The sequence below is a fragment of the Chrysemys picta genome, chromosome 1, assembly GCF_011386835.1.
Source record: "Chrysemys picta bellii isolate R12L10 chromosome 1, ASM1138683v2, whole genome shotgun sequence".
In the NCBI taxonomy this organism is placed as follows: domain Eukaryota; kingdom Metazoa; phylum Chordata; order Testudines; family Emydidae; genus Chrysemys; species Chrysemys picta.
Window position 1 is genome coordinate 200,487,657 of NC_088791.1, and position 19,383 is coordinate 200,507,039.

Here is a 19,383-nt window from a genome sequence, read left to right on the forward strand (position 1 = left end):
TAATTTCTTGGCTGTCTACTGTACGTTGATGGTGCTTTTTGAATTTTCTGTTGCAAAAACAATACTTTTTTTAAAAAGAGGTTTCACATTTTGAGGCTCACCATATCTTTTGGTATCTCATATTTAAAAGTAAATAGTTTAACCCCAGTATCATAAGAGCTAAAATTCTAAAATGGTCTTTTTAGGACTTCATCACTCCCAAAGAAAAAGACCAAGCCAAAGGATTATTGAGCGTTTTCTGTTTTGTGTACTTCATTAAACAGATTATCTCCATTAGAATGACAAGCTGTCTGCTCTAAAGTTGTAAAACCTGTACTCTACATAGCTTCACTTGCAAACTAGTCTTGAGTGCTCTGATCAAAATGCTAATGGCAAGATGAAATGCAGCCCTGTGTTTTCCCTTCATTGCCAGTAGTAGTACTTTTACTTCAAGTGTGGGGCAAAAGGGCATCTACCAGAATGTCAAGCATGCTCCTGTTCATACAGGGCTAACCTGTAAAAGAAAAAATTAAAAGGAAGGAGGAAGATATTGAAAAATTCAGCTCCTGCGAATTTGTTTTATATTGATTAACATAATTGCTACATCTTATGGCAGAAACTTTGTATGAAAAGGCAGTAATTGTAATTAATTTTTTGTCTATCCCACATATTTGGTGATAGCTCTGATTCATGCTATTATATTCTCTCTTCCTTCACCCACAGCAAAACAAACTTAATTTGATTCATAGCCCCAGGAAAAAGAAACTTGAAATTACTCACATGGTTATGATTCAGCTCGACATGGAATCCTGTCCTCCTCTATCCTCCCCTTCTCCCACCCAAACCACCCCCATCCTTACCCACAATATATTTATGTCATTGCAGTCTGAAAACATTGTGAGTGGCACTTTAAAAACAGGGTAAAAGAAATCCTTTTCCAAAGTGCTGTATAACTTATGTCTACATGCATTTAACAAGCTTTTCCCTGTGCTAAGTGATATGGAGGCAGTAGCAGTTTTCTGTTTGTGTGTTAAAGTAACATGAAAAGCAGTACTCTATTCTAGTCTGGAGATTTACCTGGTTTTAGAAGTAGGCACAGGTAAAGCAGCTTGTAGTACTGTATAAATATGCAGCCATTCTCACATTTATAAAGCTGATATTTCAGAAATGGAAATATGGTTATTTTAAAAGGGATCCTGTCTCATGGGGATTAGTGGTTTTAAACAAAAACAAACTATAAGAACGTGTCTGTTTCACCAGGGAAAAGTAGAAAAAATAGTTTAAAGATTATTTGTTAAAATCTTAAGTTTTAAAACTTTTTTTTGCAAGGTGAAAGCTGTCCTAGCATGAATTAATAGACGTATGCCCTGTTTCCTACAACATGCACCAGATGATATTTTCCTCTAGATGATCATCACACTGTTGAACCCTATCCACAACTGGGAGTGTGAACATTAAGCCCTGATCCTAGCAACCATCACCACTGTTATCTGAGTGCCTTCCATTTAAAACCAACAGCAATAGTTCATATTAGTTACAATATGAGCTGAAAGTAGAATTTAGCCAAAGCTGCAATGAATGGGGCTGTGGTAGATGAGATATAAAAAATGATTAAAAGTACTATTTTACATTAATCCAGGTTCTGCTATTCACAGGTGCTGAGCACCCACAATTCGAGTTGAGATCATTAGTTCAAAGCCTCTGAAAATTGAGCACTACAGACATATAGCAATGAGCTCTAGAGACTTCATACACGTTGATGCTATTTACCAGTCATTGTGTGTACAACATCTTGCACAAGTTGGAGGGAAAGGAAATTAGCCAAGCATACTGGGACATCCTCATACTCTTCAACGAAGACTGAAATGCTGCCACCATAAACTTACTGTAACTGCGATGAGTGTATGGATATCCAAGTCTTTCTTTTGTAACAGCAGAATCTACAGTGCAAGCATCAACCACCTGATGTTTCAGATGTCAGTATTTTTTTTTTAATGTCATGTATATAATAGAACCACAGATTCCTCAACCAAATGTTAGTTTGCATGAGAGGCACAATGTGTTCCAGTTGATTCAGCCTGAGACTGAGAGCCAAGGACTTCTGAGTTTTAATCCAGGTCTACCACTAATTTTCTCTCTTGGTCTCAGTTTCTCCATTTTTTAAAGGAGGCTAAAGATATCTATTTCATAGAGATATTAGGAAGGTTAATTAGTTAATAAGCAGTTGGAGGTATAAATTAGTTCTCATCTTTTTTGTGTGTGTTCTTTGACTGACTTTTCTTGTCAGATAATTCCCAAACCAACACATTTACATTTTCTATGTAAATACCATACATACAAAATACTATTATGGAATATTTTGGTTTTGTGTCATCTGAGTCACATATTCTTCATCCTCAAAAAACAATAAAAATTAAAGATTGGTTATTTAGTTTATGAACTTTACATAAAAATATTCTAGTTATGAAACATATTTTTATGTGAAGAATCTCATAATAAATGGTTATGGGGCAGGGCAGAGAAATAGTCCAGATTTTTTTTTTAAAGGAGCTTCTTCAGATAAATCTATTACCCTAGATCTCTTCTGAAAATGAACTGAGATTATATTCTGGGATTATTGACTAGGTAAGAGATCTCTAAAAATCTGCCTCCTTTTACTTCTTATGTTGTTACGCACTTGGCTTTAAAGAAGATGGAGGTACCTGTTAGCAGATATAGGAGGAGTAAATTAACCTGGTATTGCCTTGTTCCACTTAATATTTGCCTGAATAAAGCTCATTGTAGGATTTGGGCCACAATATAGAATATACTGGTAGTTTTGCAACTTGAATAAAATAAACACAAGCTATAAAATACATGGAATTAAAATAAGTTTTCCTTCGTTTTTCAAAAATGGCAGTCAGTGAAAGATCTCGGGTATTTATAGGAAAATTTCAAAATGACTAAATATACAGTATGCGATGGTGTCATAGCCATGTATGTCCCAGGATATTAGAAACAAGGTTGGTGAAGTAATATCTTTTATTGGGCCAACTTCTGTTGGTGAGAGAGACAAGCTTTTGGAGCTACGCAGCAGAAGTTGGTCCAATAAAACGTATTACCTCACCCACCTTGAATATAAAGTATTATTTGCTGTATATTGTAAATCTTATTAGATAAACTGATTCCGATTTAAAAACATTAGGTGTCTTTCTGTTATCCAAATGCTTCACCACTAGTTTTGGGCAGAGTGAGGGGGTTAATAGAAAGATTTTCTAGGATAGAATTTTGGCATTTGGGAATTTAGTATTTTGCTGGAAATATACCAAGCAGCTTTTAACATTGGATTAATTGTCCCCTGTTGAAATACATTTTAGTAATCAACTGTAGTGCCTACCCAAATAGATAACTAAATGTGGCTTGATGGCTACATAATAAATGTAGTTTCTAGATACAGGACTTGGTGAAGAGCAGTGGTGGCCAACCTGTGGCTCCGGAGCCGCATGCGGATCTTCAGAGGTTAATATGCGGCTCCTTGCATAGGCGCTGACTCTGAGGCTGAAGCTGCAGATGCTAACTTTCCAATGTGCTGTGGGAGTGCTCTCTGCTCAGCCCCCTGCTCTGCCCCAGGTCCTGCCACAACTTCACCCCTTCCCCCAAGGCCCCTTCCCCTTCCCCCGACCCTGCCATGTCCTCCCCTCTGCCCCCTCCCCACCAGAGCCTCCTGCGCACTGCAAAACAGCTGGTTGCAGTGGGCGGGAGGTGTGGGGAGGGAAGGGGAGGCGCTGATTGGCGGGGCTACTGCTGGGCAGGAGGCGCTGGGGGCTGGAGTGGTGTAGCGGGGGCTGCTGACGAATTACTGTGGCTCTTTGGCAATGTTCATTGGTAAATTCCAGCTCCTTCTCAGGCTCAGGTTGGCCACCTCGGTGAACAGTGTTACATTCGGAAAAAGTTGGGTTAACTTTCTAAGGGATTTAGTAGATTGAAAAAAATAATTATGATAACCCCTGGATTCTTAGAAGTTCCTTATAATTATGGGTTTACACCAAGGCAAACTTTTTTCAAAAAAGTATGTTGTTCTGGTCTGGGCAGTGGTTCCTGACAGATGTTGTTGACATACTGATGTTTTCTGCTATAGAACATGGGCCCTCTTTTTCACCAGGAGGGACAGCTCTTTTAGATATCCAGAGTATGCTGGAGAACTACTGTAAGTCTAAGGCTCTGAATCATGTCTGCAAAGTATCCTACTCCTCACTGCTAAAGAGGCTTGTTGTTCTGTGGAACAGGGGGCGGGGGAGGGGAGATGAGGCAGTTTGAGTCATCTTAAATGGTTTGTCCTGGCATACATTTCCTACCCATAAATTGGGATTGGCAAAAATCAACAGTGGCAAGAAGCCTTGCATTTGTCCCAGTCTAACAGCAGTTACTGCAGCCATGTAATCTTCATATCCTTGTGCACGGGGCAAAAGTGAAAATAAAATGGGGTACAATTCTGAGTGTTAAAAGACAAACACTGATTCTTTTCAAACACATGTCCCTATGTCCTGTGCATTTTTTAAAGAGTTATAGATAGCTGTGATCTCCAATATCTTTTGGGTTGCCAATTAGACTTGTAGATTTCTTACAAACTATTCCTTTTTTGTGGAACAAATCCTTAAAATCACAATAAATGAAGAATTAATTGGTAGTGTCTAGTCTTTAAGTTGTATGAATAATAGAAATTGTACTGAACGAAGACAGGAGAAGTAGAGTTGGTTGTCACTGATTATTTTACATATTTAAATCACTCTGTATTTTTCAAGTTGAGGTGAGTGAACTGATACATAAATTGAGGAGGGGGCTACATGTTTTCCTTTACTTTGAAAATCTCAACTTCAGAGTTAGGGGGGGGAGGGGTAAGAGAGAGAGAGAAGTTTTTATTTTAGACATGATATTTAATTACAAGTTTTCTCACAATTAGCTGGAAAAGCTTGTTTTAATTTTATTTTAGAAAATAGACATTGGTGGGAGCAGAGAATGAGTTGAGATAGTGGATATGTAAACCAAATCTCAGTATGAGGATTTAATTGAATATGTGACAGACTAGTCTAGTTCTGTGTGTCCCTGTGAGGCGAGGGGGTTTCCTGCTGTAAGGCACTTGCAGTGTTCAGCCTGGGCGTTTTCGATTTGAGCTTGCTGCTTTTTTTTTTTTTTTTTTTTTTACTCAATGAGTGTCCTTTATTTAACCCCGTCGATTCATAAAGTTCTCTGCGGTGCAATTGGGACTGCCCTGTCATATGACTAAGCCTGTGATTGGTCAGCAGCTAATTGGCGGTTCTCTATAAGAACTCCCTGCATTAGAGCTAACTGAAGCTTTCCTCTCTTCCACTGCTGAATTACCCGTAGATTGTAACTCTGAGATTAGAGTGATTCAGCAACATGTGATAACAAAGTTATCAGTGCTGTGGGTTTGGCCAAGCTGTTGACAGACAGTAAAGCCTGCTGAAGCCAACTTGGATTAATGAGCGTCACCTATGAACTGGTAACTGTCACATTGAGAATGTTTACTGTATAAGAAGAATGCTGTTTAAAATCTTTGCCAGGAACGTGTATGGACTTATTATCCTTTTTATTTCTTCTCTGTTTTGTCACAGGAATGAAATGCTGATAGCTCCTTACTTTGGAGAGTGACTGAAAGAAAACAGATCATTCATACAGTATACAACAAAGGCATTTTATAATCTGATTTGTCTAGCTGTGATGAAGAATTTTAGTTAATGGAAGCTGCAGTAGTCTGTCACCAGGAAATATACTGCTTTATTCAGAATGGGTAAGTGCGAAATGACATTGCCTACTAATGGATATCATCTGGTCCATGTTATAATTATAAAATTGCTTGCAGATTCCTAGTAGTGTAACTAAGATAACTTGGAAAAAACACAAACCTGGTTACTCAGTCTAGTTAAATATAAATTTGAAAATGGCTTTTTGGGGCTTGGAGGGAATGTTTAACTCAGTTTTATTTTTTTTAAAGGGAGAAGTTTACTAAACTGTTCTAGGAGCTATGGATAAAGTGAATTTAATGCATATGGTTGTGATGTTCCTTTTGGATAGTTACTTTTAACAATGAAATGTTTGATTCTTAATAAAGGGTGCAAATAAAAACTTTTCATCAACATAATGTTTAGTAAGTGTAGAGCTTGATGACTCAGGTAAAATGGGGAGGCTACTTACCTCAACTACTGGTTGTATATTTTTACCAGGTATTGGTGTGTATATAAAATGAGATTTTTAAAACTCTATTTCATTAGTTACTACTTGATTAATTTGGTATGATCATAACACAAAATATGGTCTGACTGTCTAATATAATAAATAGGTAGACATAATATTCCATACCTGTCACTTGATTAATTAGTACATACTCCTTTTATTTCCTAAGAGACAACTAAAATCTGAAGAAGTGAGGTTCTTACCCACGAAAGCTTATGCTCCCAATACTTCTGTTAGTCTCAAAGGTGCCACAGGACCCTCTGTTGCTTTTTACAGATTCAGACTAACACGGCTACCCCTCTGATACCTGAATAAATTGAATCCTATGAATCCACCTAGTCTTGTAATAATCACAACCTGTATTTGAAAAAAAATGTTACTTGTACTTTTAAGTGTTTTCAGAATGTCCTCAGATGAGGACAAAAATAAAAAGCTACAGTGGGATTTTGAGACTGGTTTCACTTTTTTTAGTGGATATCGATGCCTTCTTAATACTGCCTTAAAAAGGGAGGGCAGAGGGCGTTAGATGGTAGAAGGATGGCTATTTTATTGTCTAAATTGTTCAAACGCTTTTCTTTATTTCCTAATACAATGTTCGGAAGCTCTTTGAACAATACTTTTCATAAAAATAGAACTCAAGGTTGCTGAGTAGCTAAATTTATTGCAAAAATGAGCCGGAAATGTCTAATAAGAGGAGCAATAAAAAGAATAGACTTTAAGATAAGAATGTCTTTTAAGGGCAGTGTTCCCTAGCGAATAAGGAAGAATGTGACGCAACCTTTGCAATCAGATTCTTTTTCTTAGTTAAGGTGTGGCCAGGCAACACCTGGGAAAATGCTAGTTGTTAGCCTTAAGCAATCTGGGTTTAGAGGTTCTATATTCTCTTTGAAAATCATGAAACATCTATAGCTAGGAACATTTCACTTATTAATCTGCTAATTAATATTTCATAATAATCCAACAAATGCAGGAAGTTAAAATTCTGCCACTACTACTTTTCCCCCAAATAACTCATACTAAAATATTTGAAGCCTAAAAAATACTATTTTAATGGATTTGTCTGTTTTTAACCTAATGACCTACCCCCATCCCTTTTGGTTTCAATCACCTGTTCTGAAATACTTGTGTGAGTGAAGACTGGCTGACTGATTCAAATGAAAGGGAAATATCAGAAACTAAATAAACATGTCCCTCTTTAGATCATGTTTATTACTTTTCTTTTATTTTGTGACATACTGTTAACTGTTTCCAGTTTATTCATAAAAAGCTTACATTTTAAAGTGTGTGATCTCTCACACAACCACATTTTACCCTACTTCTGGTAGTGTATGTTTACTGTCTAATTTTTGTTAAGGTAACTAAACTAATGAAAATATTTACAGATGCTATAAAAAGAAAATCCTCTGGGTGGTTGTATTGCAAAACTAAAAAGAGCACTTCTATCTTGAAAATAAACTTTGCTAAATATGTCAATAACTACATTTGTAGGTTAAATTCTCCCACAGGTGCTTAGGTACTGTGGGGAGGGATAGAAGTATCTACATACATACAATTGTTTGTTTGTTTGTTTTTAGTTTTAAGATTCTAGTTGACATATGCAAATTACATAAACTACTAAAAGTAATTTTTCCTGTGGGAAGGGGTATATAGAGAATAAAGAAAGGGCATTTCCATCACAAGCATAAAAATTATTCAGGGGCATCCAAAGAGTCAAAATATTGTTTCCATGGCAACAGTATGCATCTAAAGTACTCGGTTTGGCAATATCACTAAAAACTACAGACCTCCAAAAGTAGTTTGTCATTAGATTTGGGGGAGGGAAGGCAGTGCTTGCCTAGAATGCATGCCATAGTGCACAGCTCTTCTGAATAGTGTTGTCTGGAAGTGCCAGGTCAGAATAAATTCTGGGCTGTTTCCACCCCATGTAACTCCATTATTTTGTTTAGTGTCATAAAGCATGTGAGTGAACTCAGAATTTGTCCCCCTTTTCACTGGGACAAAAATTGCTTTCCTTACGCATTCAGTTTGTAAGGGGGTAAGGGTGTCATTTTAAGAGCTGGAAGTTTCCACAAGTCTGTTTTGTGTGTGTATATATATATTTCCAGTGGGAACAACTTGAACTGGTTAGACTATGTAAGTCATTTCAACATCTCAATAGATTTTCCTTAACATATGGTTGTGGAGGAATGTTCTTGGTAGCAGTATGGTACAGCACTTCGGAGAACATTAGTCATTTTCCCAGAAATGACATTAGAGGTTCCTGTGCACTTGTAGATAGTCCTAACTCAAGGAAACTGTATAGGGAGGTCCCATCCTTTCTAGCCTTAAAGATCTCTATTATATTTTTTTTCAAAAAGAGAGAAAAAGCTTTAACCCTAGACTTGTTCATCTTTGCTCTTCTTGTCCTCAGTAGCAATGTCCCTTTTTACAGTTTTCCCTCTGCTTTAGGTCTGGAAATTGTATATTCTTAAGTGAAAATAATTCTGTATAAATATCATTTCAATAGAGAAATATTTTGTTCACCCAGCTGTAAGCTGAATACTGTAGACTGTAGTTATGCACCTTTAACTGTCAGAAACCCACTATAAAATAACTGAAGAGGTTCTCCCTTGGGGGTGATCATTCCATTGTGTTTGGTTTGATTTGTTCTGAAAAGTTACTTATCACAGCAAGAGCTCAAAAGCTGACTTAGTGTCACTTCTTTGCTTGGGGATATGAGAGAGAAAGAGAAACCCATTTCAAACTTAGGATATAAAAAATAGTTGTCAATAAAACATGACACATCTCAGCATTGCATATTTAGGTTTTAATAATTTGAGTTAAAAACAACAAATCAATATATTGGGGAAAATCTGTGTTAAACACTTCTGAATCTTCATGAAATTGCTGATGTTTTAATTGTAAATATGGACACTTCTGTTTATAATGCTAAAACATGTCAGGTCTTATATTGACAGCTGTCACACACACACTGCCCAATGCTGACAAAAATTGGCCAATGGCATAGATTTCCAACTACTTGGTTCATTGTTACAGATAGAAGCATGTATTAAAAAGTCCCTCAGAAGAGGTTTTTACAGAAAATTGAGTAGTCACAGGTAGGTAAGAGATAAAGATCTTTTATGGGCGGGACTGATTGAGTGAGAGAGAGAGAGAGAGAGAGAGAGAGAACAAAGTTCAAGAATAAATGAATTGTAGAAGTTTAGTATGGTGCCCCAAGTATCTGTAGTAGCTTAGGGAATGATGGTCAATAATTAGATTGTTCATCTTTTCTTTTAGGCTCAATGAGGTGACAAAAATTTGAAGAGCACACAATTAGAGTTATATAAATTGAGGCTAGTAAGGAACTTCTGAAGGACCTAACTAAAATTAGGTGCCTGGGCAACATATCAGAAGAAATTCAGTATAAACAGGGTCAGGTAATGCACGTTGGAAGAAACCATTGGACTATTTGTTCACATAGATGGGTTCTAAATTAACTACAAACAGGGAGGTTCAAGAAACAGATAAAGCCGACAGAAGGGCAGTGAAAGGCTGAAAAGTAAAAATATTAGTACTGTATAGTTTAGAAGAAAGGCAAATGAAGTGATAGAAATATATAGAATAATGAATAGTAAAAGGATTACTGAGGTATGCTTATTTCATTGTCTCCCAATACAAAAGACATAATACAACCCCTAAGTGCCTGGGATTAGGAGTAAACTTCTCCAGTAAGTATAATTGTCCATTATGGGGTATTTATACCATTTAATGAAGCAACCAGTACTATCCATTGTGACTCAGGATATTGGACTATTAGGCTGATCCAATATGATTCAGATATTTGTGAATTTGGTAGAACCTCCATAATTCAGTTTCTCTCCATAAAATGACAATATTTACCTACTTTTGTAAAGTCCTTTGGACATTTCTGGTTGAAACGTGCTTGATATACATGCAGCTATTTATTGCCATAACAGATATCACTGTTTCAGTGTTTATAATTTCCATTTAAATGACGTAAAAAGCGACAAAGAGTCCTGTGGCACCTTATAGACTAACAGAAGTATTGGAGCATAAGCTTTCGTGGGTGAATACCCACTTCGTCAGATGCATGTCTTGCCTGCATATTTATACCTGCCTCTTGAAATTTCCATGACATGCGTCTGACAAAGTGGATATTCACCCACGAAAGCTTGTGCTCCAATACTTCTGTTAGTCTATAAGGTGCCACAGGACTCTTTGTCGCTTTTTACAGTTTCAGACTAACACGGCTACCCCTCTGATAATTTAAATCATGCTGGTCATTGACGCTTTAGAAATTAAGCAGGTCTAGCATGATAATGAAGTTTGGTTGCTATTAATGTTATCTTGGCAAGAGATTACTACTCTCATTAAGAAACTGTACTTTTCCACAAATGCCACACGTGCACAGAGTGAAACTGAGCCTTTGGGCCCTGTCTTGAAACCGATCCAGACACAGCTTTAGTCAATGGGATTTCTGTGTGGATCAGTGATGGGGCTGGGCCCAAAGAATTGTTTTTTGACTGGCATTCCCAAACTATTTTGGAGTAAGAAAGCAGTTCGGTTTTTGAATGTGTGAATGGTGGGTTCCATTACTAGTGGTAAGAAAACTACTAGCTGTGTTCCTGTATCAGATAGTAAGGGATGTAGCTATTCACTTGTATTTCTGTAAATTTTAGTTATTCACTATCAAACTATTGATTTCAGATCTACTTCATATTATGTAAAAATCACATTGGCCTTCTTTATGGTAACTTTATATTTAAACTACATCTTTATAAATCCTATACTCTATCTAATACACATTGCAATGGCTTTCTGCATGTTTTTAGGTCTCTCTTTGCACATTGAAGTGTGCTTTGTTGAAAAGTTATGGTCTGTAGCTATTTGCCATAAGACTTACCTGTTTCATAAGTATCATATATCAGATGATTCATTTTCCTTCTCCATCAGAAATATCTACTAAAAATAGGTGCATAATGCTGCAAAAACATTTCCAATTACCTTTGTCACGGTGAAACATTGTATAAATTAGACCAGATGCTGCTTTTAAAATAAGCATTAAATTTTGCTGCCAACTGTTCACACTTAAGGTAAACTTCGCAGTCTGGGTAATTTATGAATAATCAAATATTTGTATTTTAGTAATCTTCTTTTGCTGACCCTATCTAGCAAGCACTTGATTTGGCACTGAATATGAAATGGTTTCTGTCAACAAAAATGGGTCTTGTTTCCACCTTGAAAATAGTTTTGTGTTTTTTCAACTCCGATTGGCAAAAAGTTTAAGGTAAAAGCAAATTATAATATAGCTAAGGATTTCTAAACCCCACACCACTGATAATCTTCCAAGAATAATCAATATTTTCACAATACTGCAAATAGTATTTGGGGTAAGGGGTGTTTCTTCCTGACAGATGCAGCATGATATTCTGACACTGAAATTCCTCAGCATTGTGCACCCATGATGCATTTAGACATATATGCTCCAGAATGGGATAAATAGCCTAGATAAATGGCAGCAGCAAGACAGTCTTGCTGTTGCATAAAGGGCAAATGTCTCCCCCAGCTTCCTGAAAATACAAGGGAAGAAGCAGTCCTGCTAGCTGGACAGCAAAGATGAGGGGTGACCCATTATCTTGGGGGAATTCCCTGCCATTGCACGCACGCAGAGTTTATGTCCCCCACAGATTTCTTTTCTCCCCCCCGCAGAAGATGACAGGGAAGCTGCAAGACCTGTCACACGCCCCTCCCCAGGAGCACGGGTGCGTCGTTTCAGGTGCCCGGCCAGCCAGCGAGTGAGGGGGTGGGGATGGTCAGGGCTGGGGATGCCCTGGCCGGTAGTTCTTACCCTGCGCTGGGCTCAGCTGCTAGACCTAGTTGGGCTGGGGGCAGGAGAGGACAAACTTCCTCTTCCCCTGCAAAGAGCGGCCCACCCCAGAAACCTCCCCGGTTGCAGGAAGCTCTGTCCCCATCACTCGTCAGCCACAGGGGGACGAGGGTCACTATATGGGGAGCTGCTCTCCCGTCCACCCAACCCCTGTTCTTCTAGACCTCCCCATACCCAGACCCCCCTCTGCCAAGCTGTACCCCCCCCGAGTCCCCTGCACCTGGAGCCCCCCTGCACCAAGCTCCTCCCCCAAACCCCCCCCCCCACTGAGCCCCTTCCCCCTGTATCCAGACCCTGTCCCCTGCACCCAACCCCCTGCACCTGGATCCCCACCCTACTGAGCCCCAACCAGCTCCACCCCTTCAAAACCCATTCTCCCAGCACCCGAACCCCTCCAATGAGCCCCCCACACCCAAACTCCTCTTGCCGAGCCCCATCTCTCCAGACCCAGATCTCACCCCACTTGCTAAGTCCCAACCACCGTCACCTGTACTCCTCTGCAGATTCCCATTCCCCCTGCACTTGGAACCTCCCAAGCCCTTGTGCACCTAGAGTTCTCTTCTCTCCCTCTGCCCCCCCCCCACACACACACACATGGATCTACACTGAGCCACCCACACCCAGACTGCCCACACAGAACTCTCTCACTCCACACCTGGATCCTTCCACACTTGGATTCTGCCAGGCTGAGCCTGCCTGGCCCACACGGGGATCAGGGGACCATGGCTGGGCATGAGTGCAAGAATCTGTCCCTCTCGCTTCCTATATTGGTGTGCCTGGGGCAGAGGTGCAGCGCCTTGGGGTGTTTCTGGGGTAGGGCAGGCCTGGCCCTTGCACAGCTTCACCACCATGTCCAGCGTGGGGGCTGCAGGGTGATCTCCCCCCTCCTTGCAGCCAGTGGCATGTGCTCCCCACTGCTATGCTGCAGCCTCCACATTTATTTATTGACAAATAAAATATGCAGAATTTTGCAGAATTTTAAAATATTGTGTGTAGAAATTTATTTATTTGGGTGCAGAATTTCCTCAGGAGTAACCTGAGGAGAAGTGGAATATCTGGCCAACTCAGTCCCCTCAGTAACTACATAAAGAACTGAGGGGCTAGGATAGAAGGCAGACAGTTTGGCCTTGTAGGAATATGTTTCACTTCTTTAGAGTTTCAGGTGAGTCCAAAACGTACAAGCTAAGGGAACGGTGAACTGAGCTCCTGCAAACCCAAACTCACTAAGTTTAGTTAGCTGAAGAACCAATAAAACCAGTAGACTTTGCATAGGCTGAACTGTACATACATCATCAAATAATGTTGTTCAGCTCTTGAAACTTGTTGCTCTTGTTTCAGTTTTATCTGAATGCTACAAGTCATATGATAAAATAATTGGCTGTAGATTTAATCCACATAAATATTGAGAATAAAGGCAAGATTTCCAGGACCATTATTCATTGTTTTAGAAAGTGGATGTACATGTACTTATATTTACAATATTTATTTTAAAATTATGTTTGAAGTTAGCCATGCTAGAGTTACTTATGTAAAACATTACCATTTTCTGGTCTGGTCAGTAAAATGTTGTGGACCTGAGAAAAACTAAACAGTATATTCTGCTGAAGACTATTGGCACTTGGCACGCATACCAATATTAACTAATAGGCACTTCAACTACCAATAATAACATGCTGCTGAAGCTGAGCTGAAATTGTTGATGAGGGGAAAGTCCCTCAAAATAATTTGTCTAGGGAACAGGATAGCGTAGCAGAGATCCACCTTCCTCACAAGAGGCTGTTGGGAGTTAAGGCAACTCTCCTTTGATCTTCAAACAGGAAATGTAGCTTTAAATTACTCACACCTACTAATAGGAAGTTTATGAGAGAGCTGGAGTCCCCAGGTAGGGTCCAGGGCCCTAGTAAAAATCCTAGCAACCTTCCACTTCCTAGAAGAAAGGGGTGCTATGGAGTGTGGAGATGTTGAACTGTCTTATCAAGACATTATTACTGAATCTCACTTGTGGGGCTTCTACCTTTGATTATAAATCTCTCTCTGTCTAGAGAGGTTTTCTATTAAGTGCCTAGGACACTTTTGGGTTCTTAAGAATAGGTAACAGTAGGCTTAGTCTTTTAATTAGTAGGTGCCTGGTAGAACTTCCAATGCCTGGCTGAGGTGCAGTCTCATTAGCGCATCAAGCTAATTGCTGGTAAGTCTCAACAGGCAAGCGTGGCTTGTGGCTTGAACAAGGAACTGGAAGTCAGGTGATCTGGGTTCTGTTCCCACTCTGCCACTGACCTGTTATAGTATTGGGGGTAAATCTCTTGTTGGACACTAGGGTGGGATTTTTAAGGGAATGGGGCACTGAATTCCCATTGACCTTCAAGGGCAGTTGGGTGTCTACCTCGCTTCACTATTTAAGGTTAGGATTTTCAAAAGGGAACGAAATGGCCTCTCACATCGAACCCTCTACTGACAAATTAAATCAAGCTCACTAATTTATTTTAGGTAGATTATGCTGGATGATTGTATTATTTAGATACTGTATTTAGTTATCAGCACTTAGATTCTGAGGTGCTATATGACTTAGAAATATTTAAAATAGAACCTCTGTGATTTATTTTCCCCATCTTTAAAATGGGGATAATTCTGCTAGATAGCATTTTGAAAGTTGCTCAGCAAATATACAGTAACTCCTCATGTAACTTTGTCGTTATGTTCCTGAAAAATGCTACTTTAAGCAAAACCATGTTAAGTGAATCCAATTTCCCCGTAAGTATGAATGTAAAAAGGGGGGAGGTTAGGTTCCAGGGAAATATTTTCACCAGACAAAAGACTAACACACACACACACACACACACGTGTGTATATATACACAGTATAAGTTTTAAATAAACAATTTAACAAACAATTGTGCACAGCAATGATGATTGTGAAGCTTGGTTGAGTTGGTGGAGTGAGAGGGTGGGATATTTCCCAGGGAATGCCTTACTGCTAAATGATGAACTAGCACTCCGCTGAGCCCTGAAAGTTTAACACGTTGTTGTTAATGTAGCCTCATACTCTACAAGGCAGCACGAATGGAGGGAGGAGATACAGCATGGCAGTGGCTGCAAACATTCCCTGTGGAAACTGAACGAGATGATGAACCCACGCTATCCCACTGGAGTGCACCACTCCCTCCACTTTCCAAAGTGGTGGTGGTTGGGGAGGGGTGAGAGAGAGAGAGACAGCGACACACACCTTGTGTGTGTGTGAAGAGAGAGAGGTAGAGACAGACACATGGTGTGGGTGTGAGGGAGAGAGAGAGAGATGCGCATTGCCCCTTTACGTATACTGACTCCACTCTAAGTACATTGCCTTTTTTAGTAGATCAGCAAGTTGAGACAGCAGCTGCTGCCAGCAAGCTCCCTCCTTCCTGAGCCCTGTCATGTCCTGCCCCTGCTCTGTGGAGTTGGGGTACAGGAGCAGGGGGGAGGGGGACACCCTGACATCAGCACCTTTCTTCCCCCACACCCTATGCACAGCAAGCAGGAGGCTCCCAGGAGCAGCTCCAAGGCAGAGGGCAGGAACACCACATGGCAGTGTGGGGAGGGACAGCTGAACTGCTGGCAATTGTTAGCCTGCTGGGTGGCTGCCGCACAGGGAACTCAGGAGGGTTGCCAGTCCACCCTGGTTCCAAGCCCCCACCAGCCAGCTGCAACGGGCTGCTCTTTCTGCAAGCAGTGGACAAAGCAGGCAGCTGCCAAACGACGTTATAAGGGAGCAGTGCGCAACTTTAAACGAGCATGTTCTCTAATAGATCAGCAACACAACAATGAAACAACGTTAACTGGGACGAGGTTAAGTGAGGAGTTACTTGTAGTTAGTTATTGTCATACCAGTTAAACTACACTGTTACCAGTCTTTTTTACAGTTTAGAAACTGCAACTCAGAGAATGCTGCAGGTCTTGTAAAAGGCAGTGGTTTTGTTGCTGTTACTACTGTAACCTGGGCAAGAGGAAGTCTGGCCTTCGTATGCTGAAATTGAACTGTTTTCTCACAAATGGCTGTTGTGCACAACAGGGCAGAAGTGAGCCTTTGTGCCCAGTTCCGCCTTTAATCACTACACAACTTTAGTCAATGGAAATTGCGTGTACTGATGTCAACATCAAGCCCAAAGGCATGGGGGCCTTTTACTGGACCTTTCAAACTTTTTTTTTTTTTTTTTTTTTTTGAGGGGAGTGAAGAGTGAAGAAAGCAGTTCAGTTTTTAAATGTGAAAGGTGAGGTTTCTCCTTACCTTGATTACATTACTAATACCAATAAAACTACTCTGGAAGTTATCTTGATGGTAAGAGAGCCAAAATGGCCCCTTTGTATTTCTCTTGCCACAGAAGAAAACTCTTTATGACAAACGTTTTCTCTAGACACTTTCTTGTTAGTAAGAAGTCATTTGGGAAGCTACTTATGTCAGAGATTCCTTTGAAAAAGAGCTTGCATATAATGAATGGTCTGGGTGTTTTACAGAGCACTATACTGAAAAACTTAAGTGCAAAGGAAAAAAGACATTTTAGATGAGAAACCCATACATGGATGGACAAACAATTTTGCTCCTCTTTAGTGTAAATACAAATGAAGGTTTTTAATAAGTTGAACTACTGTTAAGGTAGCTTTAACATTGTAATATGATTTGTTGCATTAATTGCGACCAGTTTGAGTTGTGTACTTTCAACTACTTTTTGGTCTTTTGTCACTTGTTAAACATTTCAGTCTGAAGTGCAACAGATCAATCCAAATTAAGGGTATGCAATCCTTTGGTACAAGATCAGCATCTGATTCTACAGCATGAGCATACACATCAACTAAAAAGTACCCATTGCGGACCAGACCATCAGGCGAGGTCAGGTGGGGAAACCAGTTAAATGTTCATAAAGTGAATAAATATTTTAAACAAATCTGGTCGAAAACCTTAACCATTCCTTTTGAAAAAGGCTGGAGGACCAAAATCATCAAGATGTTATATTTCTGTTATGCCAGAGATATTTTTAAAGATGTACATATTCTTAATTCAGATTAGACTCAAGAGCAATGGGGAGGTTGGTGAATATTTGGGTGGCATGAGTTCTCTTAAAAAAAAAATTAGTTTCTCTCCTTGAACCTGGTGGTATTTGCATCATATAATTGCTTTTGGATCCTTCCTATGTCATATGTTCAATCCTCTGGAGTTTTGTTGGTATTTAAAACAGGAATATGCATTTTATGTTTTTAGAGTATTCAAGTACAAATTCCTATAATTTACATGGTTTCTTCTAGAAAGTAGGCAACAGACACCATGATTAAGAACAACACACCCTCTCCATTGTGATGCTTTCCAGGGAAATGATTCAGTGCTCTTTAGTGGCTTAAACAATGGATTAATGGCACACCTATTTTGTGGAAAGTCAATTTTAAACGGGATGCCTGTTTTCTGTAAGTCTATAAAAGATGTGAATTGATATGTGGTAGTATACGTTCTCCATTGTCTGGAGATTTGTTCACTGCATGGTATTTCCTTGCTCTATTATAACTGCTAAATGAGTCACCTTAACAGGGATGTGATTTGTTAAATACTTAGTTTTAAAACAATTCAGAAAATGAAAGTGTACCTTGCAGCATAATATATTCCTAGGAGTGTCTCTGATAATCTGAGCAACTGTTGAAATGGTAGATTTCATCCACAGCGTGCCAGTTAAGTGAACTTCACTGTATATACTTTTTTTCTCATGTTAGGCATAGCTACGTAGGCAAAAAAGCTAATTTCTCCTTATCACTGGGTTTGTATTCAATTGCTGCTCTGACGTGCAAGTACAATAATAAAAGAAAGAGGTGATATACTCTTCTCCACCCTCCATGTGTTGTATAAGAGATGCTCACTGTGGGGAGGGAGTTGTATGTTCACATGGGCACATACATTCTGCATCAATATAGCAATGTTGTAACTTGTCTGTGCATAGAGTATCTTTGTGTACTTGATTGGACAGTTGATCAGTATAAATGCATTTTGGCTGCCTTATATTCCTGCCCCATATCCTGGGCTGTACTCTCCAGACTGATTATGCAGTGAATGGGGCACAGCAAAATGAGTCAGTTCCTGTTCTTTTGGCTGAAGCTTCATTAGGAGTTCTCAAGAAAAAATTTAGAATGTGGATGTGGTCAACGTAGTCATTTTCCAGGCATCTCAAAGGAAACCCACATCAACTGTGAATGTGAACTTTGAACTTATATCCCTCCAGTAACAGAAGTGGGGATGCATTTGATGGGAATATTCACTTGTGGCCCTCACCCTATGTTACACCCTGCAGATTTTATATAGAAATAATTCTTAATATCTGATCTTGATTGTACCTTTCAAGATAGGTATCAACTACATAGCATTATCTCTTTCAAAAACACCAATTTGGGGTGGGAATGAGTAAGAAGAACAATGCTTTTCATCAGCTGCATATGCAAAAAAATGTTTGTTTTAAAAGCATTTGTGGAATATTTATATGTTCAACGTATGTTTAAATAATATTAGAAGCAGTTAATGCTATGATGTTCCTTTTGACAGATTTTTAGTTTTCATTGTAACTACTCGCTGAACTACGTAGAAATCTGAAATCTGCTCATCAGTTCCACACTTAGTATTTGTATAGTTTTGGCTAAATATTTTAGATTAAAATGTCACTGTCCAAAAAAATCACTCTAAAACGCAGGATCTTTACAACAAAGCAGCTTTTAATTGTGAATTGCAACAGATTGAATTTCTGATAGGAGAAATGCAATTTCTGATATGCAATAGCCATATTCCAAAGAAGTCATTCTAAATAGTAAGCAAAGATTATTTTTAAAAACCTAAAATATATTTTAACATTCTTTCCCTGATTTTCTTACAAAATACATGTATTCGAGGCGGGTTGCTAAGTATTCTGCCTTATGCACTCAGGGACCACAGAAACAAGCATGATATAAATACCTATAGAGAAGTACTGCATTGTGTGTTCAACATTTGATCACTATCTTGACTTGTTGTTGTTTGTATTGCAGTAGCATTTAGAAGTTCTACTCATGGACCAGGGCCCAGTAGTACTAGGAACTGTACAAGCATAACAAAAATATGCTCCCTGATCTAAAGAGCTTATAGAAGAATATAAGAATGGCCATACTGGGCCAGCTAGTCCAGTATCCAGTCTTCCAACAGTGGCAATTTATTATTGAGTGATCCATCTCCTATCGCCCAGTCAAAGGTTTAGGAACACCACCGAAATGAGCATGATCTAAATACCTCCAGAAAAGTACTACATT

At 39.2% G+C, this 19,383-nt stretch overlaps 1 long non-coding RNA gene across 2 annotated transcripts in view; it reads left to right on the forward strand.

Moving 5' to 3' along the window:
• The window catches only part of LOC101936647 (uncharacterized), a 182,644-nt gene that overhangs the window by 76,729 nt on the left and 86,532 nt on the right, over positions 1-19,383 (forward strand). For both annotated transcript variants that reach the window (XR_010594929.1, XR_509119.4), the window contains exon 3: positions 5,592-5,767. This is a non-coding gene — a long non-coding RNA (uncharacterized LOC101936647). The remainder of the gene's footprint in view (positions 1-5,591; positions 5,768-19,383) is intronic.